Source organism: Stegodyphus dumicola, chromosome 11 (assembly GCF_044657685.1).
Source record: "Stegodyphus dumicola isolate Sdum_Otavi_A_Nest chromosome 11, ASM4465768v1".
NCBI classification, from domain to species: Eukaryota; Metazoa; Arthropoda; class Arachnida; order Araneae; family Eresidae; genus Stegodyphus; species Stegodyphus dumicola.
Genome location: NC_140778.1, coordinates 76,404,264 through 76,426,311, shown reverse-complemented (window position 1 = coordinate 76,426,311; position 22,048 = coordinate 76,404,264). Strand labels below are relative to the sequence as shown.

At 32.8% G+C, this 22,048-nt stretch overlaps 2 long non-coding RNA genes across 3 annotated transcripts in view; one reads left to right on the top strand and one right to left on the bottom strand.

Moving 5' to 3' along the window:
- Positions 1–22,048, top strand: part of LOC146994128 (uncharacterized) — a 109,211-nt gene that overhangs the window by 48,957 nt on the left and 38,206 nt on the right. The window lies entirely within an intron of this gene.
- LOC146994129 (uncharacterized) lies at positions 8,758–13,904 on the bottom strand. The gene is made up of 3 exons (XR_015043898.1): positions 13,805–13,904; positions 12,888–12,952; positions 8,758–8,884 (listed from the first exon to the last, which is right to left on the bottom strand). It is a non-coding gene; the product is annotated as an uncharacterized LOC146994129 (long non-coding RNA).

The window sequence follows — 22,048 nt, the reverse complement described above, 5'->3', positions numbered from 1 at the left end:
AATCAAAATATATTAAATACATTTTAATGTTTCTGTTTATAGCTGGTATCTTCGTTCCTTAAGATACAATGCTATATGGTAGGATTTAAATTGTATAATTTGAACGTTTTAGTTAATTCGTTTTATAACTTTCATGAAAAGTAAGAAATCAATTGTTACTATTTTTATTAATTGTAAAGGTGTTAAATAAAGCAATGCTTTTCTTTATATATTAATTATTATTCATTTTTTTTAAGATAAACTGCTCTGTCGTTAAAAATTTTTTGCATAAACTTACAAATTTCTGGGCAGTATAGTGATAAAATTAAGTAAAATATTTACACAATTGAACATGTGAAAAGATGTATCCAAAAACTTATATAGATGTATTTCTGTAATTCAACTTAATTAAGGGCAGTTTCTTTGAGATTAATAAATATGAAATGCGCATAAACTGAAATCAATGAATTCACATAAATCTGTTTTATTTTATTAAGATTTATTTTCTAACCTAAGCAAGTCCGTGAAATATGCAGAAACATCATTTTTTAAAGGCTTTAATGTTATGCGCATGCATTTAGATTTCGAACTATTTCTTAATAATTTGCTGTACATAGTAAATTATGGATATCATCTTTATTACTTTAAAACAAAAATTCAACAATAGCGAGGGATTTCATTATAAATTTAACATATTTTTACTGGAAAATAAATGCACGGAACAGGTTAGAAACACGTACATGTCACTGCAATGTTTTGAAGTCACAAACATGGACGCCGCTTGTTCGGCGGAGTTTCATTCCCGGATAGTGGAGGAAACCGCGAACCCTCCCTCCTTCTATTCTAACCTCCTTGGTTAATTTAGCATTGTTTGATATGTACTGTTTGGTGTACTATATTGGCCAAATTGAAAAAGCGCTGAATCAGGAATCGTCAGGGAATGTGAATTAAATTTCGAAAGGAAAAAAGAAATTGTTTTAGCTAAGTATGGCGGTCACTTAATTACATTTTAATATGATGTTAAAAATTATCCGTAAAGCTTCTTCATTTAATCAACTGGGTTCTTTTGAACACTTTCACATCATTAATAGTTTTTCTTGTTTACTTAATTACATTAATTTTCCAATCTCGCTCTTCCAAATGCTTTCAAATTTGTAATACCTTTACGTTTCATTACTATTTTACTCATCACATCATGTTACATTCTGTTTGACTTCTCCCACTAATGAAATTTCCTTTCCCTGTTATGAAAAATCTGAATAATGCAATAAAAATTATTGTTATTCTTCAATTATACTTTTTTATAGAAACCTATGGTGGTAAGAGTTAGTTTAGCAAATACATTTTATTTTGTTATTAAAAAAATTAAAAAAAGAGAATTTTTAAGACAAGCAAGGGTGTAAATTTTTTGTGACCTCTATAATTTGCTGTTCATGCCACCATACTTGAGATAGAAATTCTGTAACATTTTATTGACCACGCCTCTCGCTTAAAATATTTACTTAGGTTAATGTTTACAGCACTAATTTGGTGCATAAGGTTTACTTTAGAGGTAAAATATTCTTTAAGGTTTTGTTTTATTCATAACTGAAGCTGCAGAAGGAGGGGGCCACAAACCAAGTAGGCGGAGCAAAGTGTCACATCGTCAAAAGTCACCGTAATGTGGTTCCATCTATGGATACTGGATTTAACTAGATCAGTCATATAAATACATAATATTATGTACTATGTTTTGAAAGTCGCGATGTGTATATTCTAATATTAATGTTGTTCTTATAAAATATAACTTTTCGCAATATCTGTTAAAATTGTATAAATTTGCATTTCACTTTTCATTAATTCTATTCTTTTTCCTCTTTCTATCCTTCTTTTTCTCTTTTTCGGTTTAGCTACATGGCAATGGGAAAATTTTGGTGCCCGTTTTTCTGAATGCATTTATAAAGTTCTAGCCTAAAAATGTAATTTTCATTGGAAGAGTCCCGTTATATATTAAGCAAAACAGTCACCCTATTTTTTTAGGCTCAGCAGAGGCCGAGCTTTAAAGTCGTGAACCCTGGCAGTTCGGTCCGAATTTCGAATCTCGCGAACAGACAGGCTGCGTGGGTGTTTTCGTGTTTTTACCTATGTGTAACATGTATACGAGGCAGTTTTCATTAGAAATTCTTCCACGATGACATCCCTCCCTTTTGCCAGATAGCCCTTTGGCTTTCCCGTAATTACACAAAACCAAATCTACTTCTGTTAGGTGGCCGCAGACTTGTTTTGTGGCCCTCTCCTACTGCAGATTCAGTTATGAAAAAAACGAAAACCTTAAAGAATATTTTACTTCTAAATTAAACATTGTGCACCAATTTAGTGCTGTAAACATTAGCCTAAGTAAGTAATTTAAGCGAGAGGCGTGGTCAGTAAAAGGTTACAGAATTTCTATCTTAAGAATGGTGGCATGAACTACAAATTATCAGAGGTTACAAATAATTTAGACCTTTGCTTGTGTTAAAAATTCTCTTTTTTTTTTTTTTTTTAAATGTTTCTAATAACAAAATAAAGTATGTTTGCTAAACTAACTCTCATCAATATATGTTTCTATAAAAAAGTATAATTCAAAAAATAATAATAATAATTTTTATTGCATTATCCAGATTTTTCATGACAGGGAAAGGAAATTTCATTAGTTGGAGGAACCAAACCATTTTGTAAGGGAAAGAATGTAACACGATGTTATGAGTAAAATAGTAATGAAACGTAAAGTTGTTAGAAATTTTAAAGTATTTTGAGGAGCGAGATTGGAAAATTAATATCATTAAGAAAACAAGAAAAATTATTAATGATGTGAAAGTGTTCAAAAGAACCCAGTTGATTAAATGTAGAAGCTTTACGGATAATTTTTGAAGATCATATTAAAATGTAATTAAGTGACTTAAGTAAAATAATTATTTTTTCCTCCGTAACTTATCTAAAAAAATTCTTTTTTCCTTTCGAAATTTAATTCGTATTCTCTGACGAGAAATTTCAGCGCTTTTTCAATTTGGCCAATATACACCAAACGGCACAATAAATATAAAAAAATGCTAAATTAACACAATAACTAAAGGAACATATGAGATCTTTAAGAATCGAAAAAGGAATTTTACTGATAGTAAAAAAATAACTTAAATATTGAACATATGGAAAAGTCGAGAAATTTTGTAATTGATAGTAAGTTTGAATAATTATTGGGTACGTGTTAGCTAAACTTCTTTGCCGGCTTAGTGTCCTGTTGACTAAATGCGTTGACAGTTAAGTGTTCCGAAGGCAACTGTCCTGACGCCTACTCTCTGTGTCGTCCAAATGTTCTGTCTGCTAAACATGCTGTCGACTAACTATCCGTGTCAGCTAAATGTCCTGTCGGCTAACTGTCCTGTGGGCTAAGTGAACTTGTCAGCTAATCTGTTAAGTGTCCGTGTCGGCTAAATGTCCTGTCGGTTAAATGTCCGTGTCGGCTAAGTGTCCCTGTCGGCTAAATGTCTTGTCGGCTAACTGGTGTCGGTTAAGTGTCCCGTCGGCTCAGTGGTTGTCGGCTAAGTGTCCGCGAACGCTCTAGAAGTTTTCTCCTCGATAGAAATTCGCTCTCATCAGCGGCCGAGAGTTAAAATTCCTGAACACTGATAGTTTCCAGCTGTATTCGATTCCATGCGAACGGGCTTGCTGCATGGATGTTTCTTCATGTGTAACGTTTATACGAGGCAGTTTGCCTTAAAAAGTCATCTACGAAATGATCCTTCTTTATAGTCATAAATTAACGAAGCCAAAGTAAAGGATAGAAGTGCCTCTAATGCGCATAGAAACTATACAGGTAACTAGGATCCATGCCTTCTTGACGATTCGATCACGAAACCAAGGCGTTGGCAACCGGCTCCGCTATCTTCATACCAGAAATGGGCTCAACAGAAATATATTAAAGGTCTTTTGAGGTGAGTAGGTAAAATAAATAGATTATCCCTGGAGTCACCTTATAATCATAATGGGAGTTTGATATATTTTCATTATAACCCTGACCAACATTTGAAATTATCCGTAAGAGTTTTGGACTGATTTCGGTCTATAAGATTCATGGTTTGAATCATACTTTATTTTATAGTAAACTTAATAATCATACATAGAACACTCTTCTAAATATATCGGAAGACTGCACAGCTAAGGTCAAATCGTACAAGTACAGGTGCTGACTTTTCTAAACCCTTTTAATTGACCAATGTAATAATTTGCAAAGATTTGTTGACTCCTTTTATTCAGCAAGTCGTGAATATAAATTCTAAACGTGATTTTCTAATTCTACAACAAAAATTTATCGAAACGTCGCAATTTAAAAATTCACTACAAAGAGTTTTCAAGTGCAAATTTTTTATTAAAACCTAACTGATATATTAACATTTTAATAAAATTGCATATTTACATGTGTATGAAATGAAAAAGGTAATAAGAAACAAGAAAATAAATTTGGCCTAAAAATAAAGCTTTTTTTGTAATAGAAAAATTGTTACACAAAAATAGAGCGTTGGAAACTAAATTGCAGCATGTTGTAGCAAAGGAAATCTTCAGTTCTAAAAATATGTAAATGTTTCAAAATAGAATAAGCTCTATTTAGAAATATTAGCTAAGCGACAGAGAGCTCTAAAAAACATTGAATGTGTCTGAAGTGCGTAATTTGTGCAAGGGCAAATTTTAAAGCATATTTCCCAATTATTACAAAGGCTGGCTTGTTTACTTGTAGGCCGCTATGAAATATTTTCTTGTATTATTTCAAGGGATGTACATGCAACAATACGAACTTGGCATCCAGAACTTATAATCAGCATTCTTTCCGCAGCTGTCAACGGCAAACAATGTAATAAAAGTATAAAACTAGGGGCAGGCTATTTTTCAATTATCACTTTAGCTGCCAAGAAACAAAACGTAAAAGGGTACGTAAGAGGAATAATGATTTCGATTAATTCCATGAAAATTGAAGCAATATTCACGAACACACTCCAACGGTTCTAAATCTTTGACATTTGTTTTTTACACTTTTATTACAGCTTGTAAAATGATGAGTGAAATCTCTATTTATGAGACAAAATTTTCTAATGAAATGTACACAAATATTTTCGCAGCAGATTCAGTTTTGCGTATCTACCGTTTCCGTAGTTGAGTCACGTAAATTATTTTAGAATCATACAGTTTAATATAAAAGCATTCAGACAGTCTCGTTCATTGGTGATACTGTGAATACCGCTGTTTTTGTTTTGGGTTTCTATTACCTGAGAATTACCTCCCAGACATTCAAAGTAGAGTCCTAAGCGATGCAAAAATCTTGTTTATTCTTCTGAAAGGAAAACGTGATGATAAAGTGTTCTTTGGTATCGATCAATATTAGCATTTATCTTTGATAATTTTTCAAGAAGAAATTACGAAATTTACGAAATTTTAAACAAATGAATGCAGCTTATACACGTTGAACTCTCAAATACTTCGGAAATTTAGTTCTTCAAGATTCAAAAAATTTCAAATTCCTTCATTACATGTATCTGACATGAAAACAAGTTTCAATTCGATAAAGCATAAAGCCTTAGATTTTTTTTAAATATATTTAGTTTGAGATTATACATATTAAGAAAACAATTGATAGTCAGGTTGTTGCCTACCAATTTTTTCGTATAATCGTGTGCTACATATATTTTAAAATTACAAACCGACGAATAATGCACGTTACCATGTATGAGTTCTTTAAATCAAACTGCAATGGCTGTTTTATGCAGAGCGGCGGCTTTGGTCATAATTGAAGTTCTTCTACGTTCTTGTTTGTTTTGTGCGTGAATGGATGCGTTCAGTTTGCTGTTCTTTACAACATATTTCAGGTATTTTAGAAATTTGATTTAGAGCGTGTGTGGTAATGATTCTACACTTCTAAAAGCTTTGTGTAGAGGTGCATTCTCAAGCATATGCGTAAATGCACATTCTTCAAGTGAAATAAAACCCGGACGGAATGCCTCTTCATTTAAAGTTTTAAATAACAGTGCAGGTCTTCTGCTAAATTTCAAATGTTAAAACGTATTGTAAGTCTAACATGTGTAATACTATTCGTAATATGGATTTGATAGCACATTTTTTAACTTCGCGAAGATCCGCCCCATCTCTTTTCGTGATTCGACAGGGAACAAACTGTACCGATGGGTACAATTGTGGCTGCAGGTGAATCCCCCACCATAAGCAAAAATGACCTAATATTTAATTTTCCACGAGTTACAATAGTACACGAAGCTGCGTATTTATTCGAGCAAATAATCAATGAAGTAAACAATTCTGACACTCAGTCATTCAACAGCTATGGCATAGAAGCGTTTTACTTTCTGATGATTAAATGGAAAAGAATCCAACCTTTTAGCTAACCTGGGCCACGCAGCAAGAACATGAAATACTTTGAGATACACAAATAATATATTATCAGTGACAACTCGTGATCTCCAAAAAAGCAAATCACATAATTGCAGAGATTTCATTGAAAATTCTCGGATTTCTCAGGTTGGACTCTTGAAAGAATTTTTTTTAATTTCACCTGTAACAGAGAATTTTACGCATTTGATTGCTTTATTTCAAATTTGCTCATTGGGTATCACATTTATATGTGCATATATAACAAGCGCATATATAACTCATATACATGGAACATTTAAGTGAATCAGTGACTTACTTAATTTATTAGGCGAGCCGTCACTGCCTAACGATAGCGAGTTACCAATAAAAAGTAAAATATATTTAAACAACTTAAAAACTTGGTCAACTTATGATTTCCTGAATGTAATGACAGCAACTCACAAATATTTTACATTTGCTGTTAAACTAAATGCATAAAATTTCATTGTAAATTCTAATTACAATGAATCATTAAATTAATATAGTATGCAACCACTTCCATTTCAAATGTTAATCGGTGAGAAGTTTGCAAATTTGCTCGCTTAGCTGCGGCTGTCGTCACATAAGGTGCTACAACGAACAATGCAGTGAGTTGAATACCCAAGGTGGGTTCGGAGGACAAACTAGGAGGTCGAAAGGGTAGTACTTTATCCAATGCCAATGATTTTAAATTACGGTGTGCTTATGGTTTAAAACCATTTACCTCCACATCAGAATTAATTCGTGTACTATGAGCCTTTCAGAGTCTGCTGGTCGAGATCGTTTTTTGTTTTCAGTTTTTTTAGAATTAGTTTTGCGGGAGTAGGAGGGGGGTTGTAGTAGTATTGCTGCTGTTTTTAGGATTTAATTTGTTGCAATTGGCCAAAATTTCTTGTTCTGTGGCTGGTAATGTTAACATCAAGGCTAAACTAAAGCGTGTTTTAGGAAAGTAAAATGTTCTCACTTCCTACAGCAGGTGTTGTCTTCAGAGTATTTATTACTTTTCTGTATTACCTTTTGCTCATTAGAATCTTATTAATCTTCGTAAATGTGAAAACTCTGTAATTAATAGGTTTAGGTAGAAAACTGAGGACATAGATAGTAGTTGCTCCAGAAAAAAGATTTCTGGACGCTAAGGCAAGGGCGAAACAAAATGTCCACAGCAGATACAGCTTGTATCTTTGCGAAACAGAGTTTTCTTTCAGCTGCTGTTAATGTTTCACTATGGGTCACCTTTCTAATTGTTCCATTTTCATTTTATACGTTGTTTTGCTTTTTAACCCTTCCCTCATATAGTAATACAACAGTTTCACTATCTTCTAAAAGCCTGTAGTTCCTAGTTTTTTTTATCTCTTCTGTCCTTTATAAGATCTCTTTTCCTGAATGGTCCTACAACCTTCTCCAGGAATAAAGCAGGTTTACTTACTCATTATCATTCCAAGATTCAGATATCCATTTTTCTACTTTCAAGATGTCTATTTTCCTATTTTTGCAATTATGTCACACCTTTACTCCATGGCTAAGACAAAATGTCAAAGAAATTCACTTCTGTGTCTCTTTATCAATGCTTCCCAAATGCCCTGCTTTATTGATTGGCATACCGAAGTCATGCTAGGATGGAGTATCGTGGCTTTTATATCTTCACCTTGTAAATTATCCTTATCAGGAAGGAATGATACATTATTGAGAATGCGAAGTGCTCTCTTTGGTAAAGGTTTCGACTGAGATAATTAACTTCTAAAATAAAAAATAAACTATTAATACATTCCATAAAAATGGCTCATTTCTTCTCTGAATTTGACTGATTTTTTTGTAAGAAACAGGAAGATTATAGAAGTTGCCAGACCCATTACTTATTTTTTCACATTTTGAAAACTCCTAGGGATTTTAGCATTCGTTTATGAAATTAACGTATAGCTTAGCTAGTTTCATCTTACGGCTACCTATATCATTGCTGCATGATAAGATGTTAGCTAAGCCTGGGGTCGATTCCCTTCCGTCTTGCACGTGACGATGCCATTTTTTGATCCTACATTGCCATCTGATCGATTCGATTCGCCTTTAAAATACTAAATTTATTCGTAGATTTACTGGCTAGGATTCTGAAGTATTAGTTTTGAATATTACATATAAGTTCTTTAAGCAAACTCATTCAGTTAATTGAAACTAAATCCTTTTCTCATGATTTGATTTATCTAAAAAATTTAAATAATTTGCAAATAAATTTAAATATTTTATTGAAAGAAGAGTTTACAATTATGTAACTACTTCTAAATCTTAAGTACAATGTTTTATGCATACATTCAAAAGTGATAACAGTAAACAATATCAGTTACAACAATAATAACAATACCCCTACAAAACGTTTCTAAAATTTCGATTTTTCGTTTGGCTCTCCTACCAAACTCGACACTTATTTTTTCGGTTCATTTTAGAATGTTCTGAGCACTGAAATGCTTTTGAAAACTCTGGCATATTAGATATCATTCCTATTGTTCTGTAAAAGAGAAAACATATTTTAAATACATGTATGATGAGTGTGACTTTCGCTTGGAGCATTATCAATATTTGCTCAACAAAAGGGTTTTATTCGTGGAGATGTCTGTTATTATAGATATTTGGGATAAAGATGTTATTATGGATATTTGGGATAAAGGATCTTAAAGAACGGTTGCCAAAATATATTCAAGGATGTCGATGATAGCAACTATGTAATGTATTTATATCAATTAACCGATTTTTATGATTTTAAAGTTTACTATTATTTCTCATTTCCACTAACCATCACAGGGATGCAAATAAGATTGAAGAGAATTTCAAGGGAGGATTTTTAGTGTTTTAGATGTAAAGCTTTTCGCAACGTGACTTGCAGCATTATTTTATACCGCTCAACTCGGCCTGTTACATTACGGCATTAACCATTTTGCTAGCCGATGTCAAAACACCCCAAGTTTTAACTACCGCAGTTAGGCCAAATTTCCTTAAGCTCAGTTTACCGTACTCACTTAAAATATGAAATTTTTGCTATTTTACCATCCGCAAGTAGCGGAGATTGCTTGCAAATACAATTAATGTCTTCCTTTTGAAATCAAGTGACATGAAAATGTTATTTGAAACATTTTATGACTGTCTGGGTAATAGGATGTTAATGACGCTCTAGGTGATTACAAAGTTAGAACTCTACGACTATAAACCGCGAATGCCCCTGAAATATTGTGACTTATTATTTTTCATTATTCACACACATTTAATGCACGAGTTTTTAATTTATGATTAAACTTTTGATTCGTGATTTTACGATTTGGCACAACTGCGTGTTGACGTTTTTAGTTAAATTCTCCAAAGAAAAATAAATATCTATAGTAAAAGATATTTCTCATAAATAGTAACGTACATTTATATTTTAGAACTAATATCAATGATTCTTGAATATAATATCATTAGAAAGTTGAAATTATATTTCAGGCTGCTTAATTAGCCAACATTTAAGTTCTCGACTACTGACGTCCCTTTGAAGAAAATGTATCCTCCAGTTATTAAGGACTTTTACACCGACTGCTAACCCATCCAGCGAAATACTTTCTTCCGGCTACAGTAAGAAGAAATGCTATAAGGATAATATGATTATTTGTTTCTCTTACTGTGTTGCCTGTATTGCTTCTATTTTTAATATCAAATTAATCCCATAGAGGTCTTCTAAGTTGTAGTTTGTAAACGCCCTTTTGTTCTCATTCGAACGGATCAAATGAGCGCGCTTGTTCCACGTCGTTTACGTGATTCAGAGAATTTTTATTTTTCAGTTCTTAGCTTTCGGAATACATTTTATGGTTGATTTGTTAACTTTATTCATGTAAAAGTAAGTGAAAAACTGTTTTTTTATCATAAAATAATGGCCGATTCAGAATCTATGAAGCTAAACTCTTGCCATTCAGACAATGATTCAGAATCAGAACATGAAACGTCTGTAAATGAGTCTGGAAGTAGTAAAAATTGTCTAGATGACTTCGCTACTAATATAAAAAAATGACGGTAAAGATACGAATTAACAGTTTCGATTGGAAGTTATCATTTGACTGATTGAAAGGGAAGCAAAAGTGGCAGGTTAAAGACATGTCTTCTTGGGTGCTTAACAGCTCGATTAAGACCAGTAGAAAGAAAGTTTTAATGTGATTTTACTGACATGAAAAACCTAATATCCGCAAGACGGAGATATGTGTGTTCATTAAAAGAAAAATGTCAACAGCAAAAGAATTAGAAAAGAAACTCGGTACATTAGTCTGAGCTGTCATGTTGAACATTACCTCTCGCCTTGTTTTAAGATATATCACACTAAATCAGATCTTTGAAAAAAAAAAGAAAGGTAAGTAAATGTAAATGAATCGAAACAATCGAAATATTAATCGAACATAATTGTAAACAAATGTTATTTTCAATATATACAACTGTAAATAGAACTTCTCTGTTAGGCGGCTTCTGTAGGAAGGTTAGGTTAGGTTATTTAATTACGGCAAAGCCTCGAGGGCTATCTGCCTAAGGGAAGGGATGCCTTCGTAGAGGGCTTTCTAAGGGTAACTGGCTCGTATACACGTTACACATGGGGAAAACTACGAAAACATCCATGCAGCCAGCCCTTTCGCGGGTTTCGAACCTCGGACTGAACTACCAGTGTTCAGCGATTTGACCGCTCGGCCGCTGGTGGGCTGCTTCTGTAGGAAGAAAAGGCTAATTCCAGGGTTGGTTTGGTTTGGTTTTGGTTTATTCGATTACGGCAAAGCACTCGAGAACTATTTGCCTAAGGGAAAGAAGGCCTTCCTGGATGACTTTACAAGAGAAACTGTCTCATATACACGTTACGCATGGGGAAAAACACGAAAACGTCCATGCAGCCTGCTCGTTTGCATGATTCGAACCTCAGACCGAACTATAGTGTACAGCGACTTTACCGCTCGACCACTGGTGAGCTGGTCCAAGAAAACTACTATTATTTTATTTGCAATAAAGTGTTTTTATAAATGCTTAAAAATTTTACAAAAATTTATTTTAATAACATTTTCCTACTTACAAAAATAAAATTAAAAAAATGCCATAAAAAATGTGATTATTTTTTGGATCGAATTCAAGAAAAATGAAACGGTTAAGAAATTACGTCTGCTAACAAAATATCAACTAGTTAGCAATATTTTGCTATCAGTACTTCTCGAATCCGATCTGAAATACTCTAAATAATATCTCAATAATAATTAATACGATGATTCAAAATTTAAATGTGCATATTACTTAAATCTGAAGCTATCATTTCGAATTTTCTGCGTGTTGAAAAATTGTCATTTAGCACCAAAATAATTTTTGAACCTTGATAGCTAGTTCTGTGGAAGTTGTGTCCATTTAGAGTAAAATAACTGTCGTATGTCATTCAAGACAGGACAGATTGTACAGCTTTTAAGTCGAATTTCTAAAGTTACCCATTTTATCGCTGAAAAGAGATATAACTAGTTTTCAACGCTACAGTAAAAGTATAAAGCTTCAACGTTTATTGTGATATGACACTGTTAGATGCCAAAAAGGGACGGTTATGTCTGTGTATTACCCCTTTGTGATGGAATTTTACGTCATCCTGTCAAACAGTATTAGACAAGAAATCGAGTTATATACTCAGTATAAAAATCACGAACACGCATGATTTGTAACAACCTCTGATAATGTCTTGGCAACCAGTCTTGTGTTAGTGCCAAACTGTAAGAGTGATTTCGCAATTAATTTAAACGTTTCCACACACACTCAGATGTAAAGTACACACCACAATGATATCTCTCGTACTGCGGTTAAGGTAAATTACACATGTAATACTCCTTGTTTCTGTAAAGATTTTGAATAAAGTAGTCACTGGGAGATAAGAGATATTAAGTAAACTTAATTCAGAGTGCTATGTCGCCATCTTGTCCGACGAAAATGCAGTCCATGCAATATCTAACAAATCTTCTCTTATTGCCAATTTATGCTTTCATATTAGGTATGACTTTCTTTTTGCGTACTATTATTCATCCATCATTGAGGCAAACTCTTTGAAGATTTTATGCCTTGAGATGTCATTAGAGACTTATTCACCAAACTGGATACTGATGTTTCTTCATTTCAGGTCTTCTGATATTATTCTAATCGTTATTATAGATCCGCTAATCATTATTCTAATTTATGTAGGACGTACCTCTTATGACAACAAGATAAAAGTTTTGATTCTTGAAAATGCTATTGACATTTTTTCTCTATCTTGTGAGTAACTTGTGAGTAAATTTCATAACTTTCTCCTCTAGGGGTACTACTACTGATTTCATTCGAACATCATAGTCATTCTACTGTTCATAAATATCTTGTACAAGTGCAGTTTTTCTGAACTCGAGACCTATTTCACTGTTTAAGAGCTTCACCTTGCGTATGTTTGTATATATCATTATTAGGCCAATTTATACTATTTAGAAAAGGAATTTAATATTTTCACTTACCTAACATCACTTGGCGCATGTGCACCTTCATTCTTTGCTACATCTGTGTATTTCTCACACATTAACTGGAAAATATAATGCAATTACGGTGACTAATAGTAACTGTACGTTTTATGGCAGTGGATGTGAATGTATTTTCAGTTACTTTAAAATCAATTGGTTCTCAAAGGTAAAAGAAATTAAAGGTGGGTATTTTTAGATTAAAAGTTAGAAACGTAAACAGAGTTTTACTATGAGCTGTATATCGTTCCATTATATGAATTATTATTCTTAAACTATTCATACTACTAATTCATTTCTTTGTATTTGAAATTAAATTATAAAATAATTTCTGCTTCCATTTTTTATTTATTAAAAATTTATATAAAGAAAAATCTTCATTTTAAACTGCTCATTGTTATTTTGAGCACCGTCTCTATTATGCTTAACTCATTAAATCAAGAAACGTATGCTGAATAATTATCATAGAGCTTAAAATCTAAAGCAATATTTAAAACGCGAATTATTCAAAGTGTTAAATGCGTCTTGCAAACGGCCACAAAGCCAAATGATATAAACTTCGGTCCATATCTTTTGTTGCATTTCCTATATCAGTGGTAATTATAACAACATTGATTAATTCCCCTACCAACATTGTTGCCTTGAGAATATTTATAAAACTACAGTTTATAACATATACAAAGGGCACATAAATTTAGATAAATATCTTCGACGGGGATTTCTTATGATACGTATTTTAAGAAAGAAAAATTGCTTCTGTAGGGCAATCGAGAAGTCTCTAGAAATGATTATATATATTCCAGTATACTTTCACCCAAACATTCTCAGAATGATATTTACAGCTAAATAACCATGTAATCGCTTAATACTATGTTATAAATGTTTTAAATGTGTTATGTGGTAAACACTGCACTTACTCTTGCTGTGCTTATAAAGAACAACTGATCTTGTGTATAATTCTGCAGACCCGGTAATTTCCCTTCGCTTTTATGGTGTTTTACCCACGACTGATAAGCCTGCAAAAATGCAGAACGATTCAGAGTTAAAATACGTTCTCAAAAGTACGTGTTCTTAAAACATGTTCTCAAAAGCAAAATTGATAAATAAATTTGGGTTTAAAAGCTGTTAATCATCACAATATTCAACTATGACCTTGTATAGTGTAAATTTGTATAATGGATGCATATCGTGCATTTATGTATACATACATATATATACATATAAATTACTATTTAAATTAATAAATTACTATTAGATTGAAATTAATATTTAAAATACTTACATACATTCTGACTATTTTTTTTCATGTTTTTAAATTGAATTTGTATGCCTTGGAGATGGTATATGGAAAGTTTTCTTATTATAAATTATTATGAATTATATAAATATTCACATACATGTATATATATATATATATCACGTGATTTGTATAAACGTGTATAATTTTTTTAGAGGGATAAGTTACTCAAAGAACGATTCGTAAATCCATAAAATAATTGGATGGATGTTTTAGAATATGTAGAGAATCTCAAGGAGGATCTCTCTAGCTACGCTAATGCACACGAAAAGAAAACCCTCACTGGCTACGAGTGTTTCGTAAACCAGGGCTTTTCAGGTAAATCTCGGAGAAAAAAACTAGGTGAAAGAGTTCCAGTGAACATACAGATCAAGGAGGAGTACCCCCATAATCAATCCACGTTTGACCAAACGTTGAATTCAAGTGTTTCCTAACGGAAAAAGTAAAATGGGCTGAAGCATCCTCCTCCTAGGGCCACATCTCTTTGATCTCCTGCTGTTGGATGTTTTGCTCATATAACAGACCGGACAAGACTTCCTTTAAAGAAAATTGTATAAGGCCGTACATTCACACGAACAAGCATGAGATATGGGTCTGTTGGGTGGTCGCTAACAATGCTCCCCTCGAAACCTGATGAACACCTGGTACTGTACTGCACGCGCTCGGGTACACTTAGTGTTGTTCAGTACCCATAGCTATGCATTTTATTGTTACAAAGAAATGAATCCTTGACAACGAGGACTGTCGCAGATGCGACTCGCGATAAGTAATAAGCAGATAGCAGTTGCTCTATTTGCAGCTCCCGGTATGAAGGCAAGTGGTTCTCCAAAGGATGATTTGGGAAACATGGGGTTTGCAGCGATCTCTCATCTGCTAACACATTAATTTCATTCTACATAACGGAGTACCATCTCTCCTAACTCAGGTGTTCGTATCCTCGTTCCCAATCCCTTTTAAGTATCCGGAAAGGTAATGTATCGGAAAATCTTTGATGCAGCCGCACAAAAATCTGGTGATTTGGAAATCGCCTATTAGCTACCGCTCATCGCACATTCGTAAAGCTTGCTTTCCCTTTCGAAACAGTCACTCCATATGTTAGATGCATATCTGCTAACTGAAAATTTGGCAAATTATTGATAGTATCTTACTGAAAACGCAGGATTCCTATTCTGAAATATCTACTCTAATTAATATCTCTTAAATATGGGATAATATATATGCTGAAAAATAATTTCTGCAAGTACTCGTTTACACTAATCAAACAATAAAATAATATATGCAATCTTTTGTTACGTCTCTTCAGTTATATGTGTTATACATATAAAGTCTCATATATATAATTTTTATTAAAAGTTACAAGGTATTTTTTCCCTCCATTCTGCATGCTTTCATACTGTAACGGTAGCACACTCGGCGGGTATTCGAGAGGTCGAGGATTCGAATCATGGCGAAAACATTGCTCATTTTTCATGTCTCCTGCTCCAAAATAACCCAATGACTCCACAGTGACTCAAAGCCACAGAATTAAATAGCTAATAAATCACGGCGCAACTTGGCCTGAACCAGGCAGACACGCTCTAACACTAACTTCTGAAACTCTTGCTAAAATAGCATAACTTTTTTTTCTTTTTCTTTCTCAATGCGAATAAACTCTCGCTATATCATTTGCATTCTGGAATGCACAGGGTGAGTGAAAAGAGAGTGATAGGAAAGTACTAAAAATTAACTATTAATTAGTTAAAAATAAATAGATAAACCTCACAAAGTAATTCAATTATCTAGCGCCATAACTCTTCTTATCATGTGACATTAATCACCAGCTCTTCCTGGCAAATATACGCATTATAGTTAATCTTGCTACACGTCTTCCAAAGCTTTAAAAACTCTGCATAGTATTACAATAAACAGCATGAGTGATTTAAAAACAAAAATGCGCATTCTCTTCCTGGTATATTTTCTTTAGTTTATTATAATAATAATACAGTTTAACTGTTTTCTTTAGTTGGTTTAATTATGACAAAGCTCTCGAGGGCTTTATCATAATTAAACCAAATAGGGGAAAGATGTCTTTTTGGAGGTCTCTGTAAGGGAAACGGTCTTGTATATCCGTTACACATCGGGAAAACCATGAAAACGCCCATGCCGTCAGCCATTTCTCCGGGATTATAACTCTGAACTGAACTACCAGTATTCAGCGACTTTCCCTCTAGGCCGCTGGTGGGTCTATACTAGTTTAAATGTTCCCTTTTGTAAACATCAGGCAAGTAATGAAGGTCGTTTCAAATGATGCGCTTTAGATCTTAATCGACTAGACGTTAACCTAGTCAACAGTGATTTTGCTAAAGCTGTGCTAACTACAAAACTGAAATCAGATATATTTTTGGTCATACGCACGTTTTTAATATGAAATGCATTTTCCTGTTCATCGTTTTTTATTATTTTCTCTCACAAGATTAATCGAATACCATGAAATGAAATATTTCTATAAATCAGTTTGAAATTAACGTGAAAGATGCATAGGAATCCGCATTCAATTTCTGCAAACAAAAACATAATTTTTTCTGCAGTGCGTAATGTTTAGTAATGGTTCAAATTTTCCAAGATAGCTTTCACGTATTTTTCTGCTTTTTCTAATAATTTTATCTTACCAAAATCGAGAGGGGAAATTGTATGGATAATTTAATTTCGAAGGACACAGTTAGAGAAAGAACATAGCAAAACGTTTTCAAGGATAAATGATCGGTAGTTAACATTGTTATTTGTTCAAAAGAAACCTGCATTACACTAACAATGCATAGTAATATTAGCATTACAGTATGCAATGAGATTAATCCAGTAATTATTAATATGCTGGTAATAATACTTGGGAAGTGTAAATTTCTACTTCCCTGAGTCTTGAATCATGCTCTCCCTTATCCTCTGCTAATACTAAGCCCTCAAATCATTCATAACTGCTGGGTCTGTGTCGTCTTTGCTACAGTTTTCAGATCATCCCATTTTCATCACTAGAATCGCCACCTTTTAGTCTGTCTTCTCACGTGCTGTGATATTCAGAGCCACAAAGAGCATTAAATGTCACTGTTTTTCTGAAACTCTTCATTATTATTGCTTCATCAACCGGAACCCACGAACCCAAAGTTCTCGGGCAAATGAATTAATGCGAAAAAGTAAACAAAATGTGGACGAACCTATTCTAAAATTTAGGGAAGCTTGTTTTCTGAAAGAAGTCGAAAGTTACGCCAATACATAAAACAATTTCAGAACCTAGTGGCTGAAAGACTAAGGGAAAACTACTCAAAAGAAGAAACCGTATGATATATATAACTTAAGTTTGCAAGTATGATATGTTTGCAATAACTTAAGTCTTTAAACCTTTCAGCTTTTCTTACCCTGTAAGCTGCATTTAAACCACTATTATCAGCTATACTTTCTCCTTGCTGTGCCTTCCCATCGATCTGCAAAGAATCCAAAGTTAGTTTGAATTAATATAGCTTTTTTTGTTTCATTTGAAAACAGAGGGATGACAATCGAGTGCTGGGTTAAAGCTTGTTTCTCCTTCCCTACCATAGAATAAGCCCTTTTAAATAAAGAAAACAGAGGGAAAATAAAACCTTTTTCTGGGATTTTATGCTATTTCTCAATTATTTATTTGTTTACGAGAGTGCAAAATTTGTGTTCGGATCTTTTAAGTTTATTTCTCAGTTCATCAAGTGAAACCAAATAATCCTTTTTAAAATTACACTTTGATTTTGGTTTGAAAAATTTAATTAATTAATATGAAATTTACAGAAGACAAGGGAAAGCGAAAGTTAATATATACTATGCAATTTTATCTTTTGGAATAATTATTTAGCAATGTAGTTTTTTTTTTTTTTTTTTTTTTTTTTTTTTTTTTTTTATTTATTATGAGTCAAGTAAGGTAAAATTGGAAATAAAAATATAAATTTTAATATTTTAATTATCTTAAATAAAGGAAAGTGTTTCTATTTCAAAATAAGGTACGCAATGCTTACGTTAACTCAATTAACTAATCTATAGCTGCACAATTAAGGTTAATCATTTCTTTATGGAATAAACCCCTTTGAAAAGGCATTTTATTTAACTCCATCATTGTGATGTCGAAATTTCTTCAAAGCTTATAGAACATTTTCATACATGGAGAAGTTATATTAATACAGTAATTATTAAAACGTTTCACCTAAATTTAAATGACATGGAATTAAAGACATGAAGGCTGGTGCGAAAGTGATTAACTCTGCTTTTCTTTAAAGACCTCAGTTTCCTAAACGTTTTCGTATAGCAATTCGACTATATAAAAGCAACCTAATTCTCTAACATCAAACTTTACTCCTCAAAATGATAGTTCTTGGAACGAATGTTGAAAATGCTATGAGAGTTATTTTTGGCAGAACGAATGATGGCACAAATGTTGCAGAGAAGTTAAACTCGAACCTTTAAAAGGTTCACCTGAGTTTTTGTGATAAGAATACTGATGTGGTTAAATTAAATTTAACACTTCGAATTATGCTATTTTCCCTCCTATTCTTCGCAGGTGAAACAGACGTCCTATTCTGCTTTCTTTATTGCACTGATTAATTCTAATGCTCACTCGATGCAGACGATCTATATAGGGTAATTCGCGGCAACAAATCTTTGTATAGTAAGTCGTAGTTCAAGTAGTGTTTTACATGGTATTCTACCTGAAACGTAAAATATTATTACTTATTTATCTTCGAAGTTCCAACCGCACAGTATTCCTGGACACACTGGTAGAATGCTTCTTTAGTATCTGTCATTGTAGGCCAATGAGGCCAACTTTAATTTTTGATCAAAGAAAACAGAGAGTTGTTGGCTCACTGATATGCAGAGTACGCATGTGGCTGATAATTCACTATACGGTCGAAATATCTTTTAATTGTGCTTTCTTTGTAACGTAAGTTATGCTGTTTTGCACCATGTGATTTCATACACTTCTTCTGTAAAGAAAATGTTAACACTTTCTAAAAGTTATGCTGAATTACTACAGACTTCACCTATGTGACGCGACTTGTCGGGTAACTTTATAAAATAAGCGTATGCAAGGCTACAAAGAATTATGTATGAAGTCCAAAACTGCAATGAATGAATTGCTTTGACATATTTTATTTATTATACTGATTTTAATATTGCAACATTACATTTGCAGCATTATCTCTGCGGTCTTGTTTAGGTATATCAGCGCAAGGCATTTAAAAGTGCATAGAAATCTGCATGTTGACTTATTTTGCAAATACTACATCTTTCCGAAGTTGTTTGGAAAGAAATTTACATATTGTTCAACAGATTAATGTACTTATTAAGAAATTAAGAAGTGCGATAAAGTCAGTCATTATTTCGCTGAACGATAGATCAATGAACATCTAGTCATTTTTATTTCGCTTTTCCTGTCAGGGAAACTAATGAGTTCACAGGAATGCAGGATTTGATTGAACACATTAATAGCTAACACCTCCTTCCCTACAATAATTGAACAATCTGAAAGAATCCAGAAGTTAGCGTCGCACCAGACAGTTTGTTAAGGTTTTTATTCTTTTCCTGTTTACCAATTAGTTTCCTGTTTACCAGAATCTTAGCTCGCAGTTTACCAATCTGCATTGGGATTTAATTTTTGCTAACACAATTTTTTTAAAATTTTATTATTAAACAAACTCTACACACTAAGCCGCTTAAAATTCAACAGTAATATCACAAAATCTTTAAGGGGTATCAGAAACCCCTATACCGACAATGTTAAATTGGCCATTTTCGATGTACCTTTTCTCAAATTCTGCTGTAGATAGACGCTTGAAATTTTTTGTGTAATTAAAGTGTACCTATCTGATTATACTGAAATGAACTTTTGAAACATTTTGAATTTTAGAGTAATTTACATAATATTTTGTTAGACATAGTAAAATTTAGCACTTTTCTCACACAAAAAACTTTTTAAAATTTTTTATTCTAAGTTTATCACAAAAAGCTCATTTCAGTAAATATTAGGAAACCTAATAAATAAGCCATAAAAATATTAGATACCTGTAAGCAGTAGTTCCTGAGAAAAGGTACATCGAGTATAAAAAAATCACGTTTGGAGAAAAACGCGATTTTATGTAAAAATCCTCATTGATCAAAGCAGTCGACGACATATTAAGACTAGATTTTTTTTACAGTTCTAACTTTCTAACTAGATTAAAGAATGGTATTTTTAGAAAGCTAAAAGTGTAGAGAATTTGAAAATGCAAAAATCCGAAATCACAATTTTTTGAAGATTTTGGGGTTCCAACACCCCTTAAAAACAGCTTATTTTTAGAATATCAATGGGATGTTAAGTGCTGCCTAATACTGTTTCCAGTCTTTTCCCAGTTCATCTTAGCAATGTTCAGCTTCCTTTACAAGATCACCTACTCATACCTCTTTTCTGCCTTTTTAACATTATTATTAAATACCACATTATTCTCACTCAAGGTCACATAAAATGCAACCGCAAAATCACAAAATTTCTAAGAGCAGCATATATTTTTGAATTCTTCGCGTTTTTGGAATTTTTCCTCGGTTCATCATATCAGCGTTCAATTTACTTAGTAATATGAATTACAAAAACGTATTTTATCCAGTAATTAACCGCATGATGATCTTCCTCTTGCTTCTCATTACAAGCAATGTTATTTCTCATTTTCCTTCTGCTGAGCTATCTACAAGTAATTACAAAATTTTATTGTAGCATTTTAGCGAATTCCACAGTTTTTATGGTATTAAACGAGGTTCAAGCGAGTCTAAAAATAGAGCTCATTTTTATTATCACAGTCTGAGATCATCCAAGAAGAGAGGTTTCAATTCTTTTGCACTTCCTTGAGATATCTGTACAATTTTTAGTTCATTATCAATTTTTATTTAATTATTAGTTTAAATGAGTGTTATCTTTTGTTGACCTTCTTATGGTCATCTTAATATTGCTACAACCTGTCCTCTCCTAAGCCTTAAATCTTTCCTCTTAAAGATTTTCTACTTGTTTCAATTTGTTCAAACAACAAATTAAAAAAGAATTTTACTCCAATAAATTTCAATCTAAAAACTCGTACAGTATAACCGAAACAGCAACAGAGAGACTGCACTTTATCTGTCCAATCGATCGTCCACTTCATGGTTACGAGAATTATCCATCATTTCTTGTTTTAAGTTCAGCCTTCAGGAATCATTCGTTTTCTGTTCAAAGATTCATAACGAAAGATAACGCCAGCAGTATTTCATGAGATCTCTATGAACATAATATGGTATTCCAACGGGAGAATGTTCAATGTGGTAAACTTAAATGATAATATGCGAAGGCTGCATTTCCAATCTCTCATTAATTTACTATATCTTTAGAGAATTGCTCTTCCTAACTTAAGTAAATTTTGTTCCTCTCCTACGCATTTAGATGAAAGAGCTTTGGAAACAGTGTCTAACAGCGGTGGTAGAACTGCACTCATAGATATTTCAGCTAAACTCGTTTTTATCAAACGCTTTATATCTGAATGACAAATAAGCTAAAATCCTAAATAAGTTAAATGGATGAACTATAAAACAGCTTTGATGGGTACCAGAGGGATATTAAGACACTGAAAAATTATCCCTTTGCTGGTCTGATTTTAAAAGCGGCGAAGATGAGTTTACTAAACGGCAGTTTTCCTATTAATGATTAGTATATATTTGCTTAGGGTTTTGAAATTTAAATGTAATAGCTGCTGATTTTACTAAATAATGAGTTTAATAAGCGTCATACTATGTGCATATTTATATATAAACAAGAAAACCCACATACACACATGTGCATAAGAAGAAAAACAGCTATGAATCTAGCTTACCT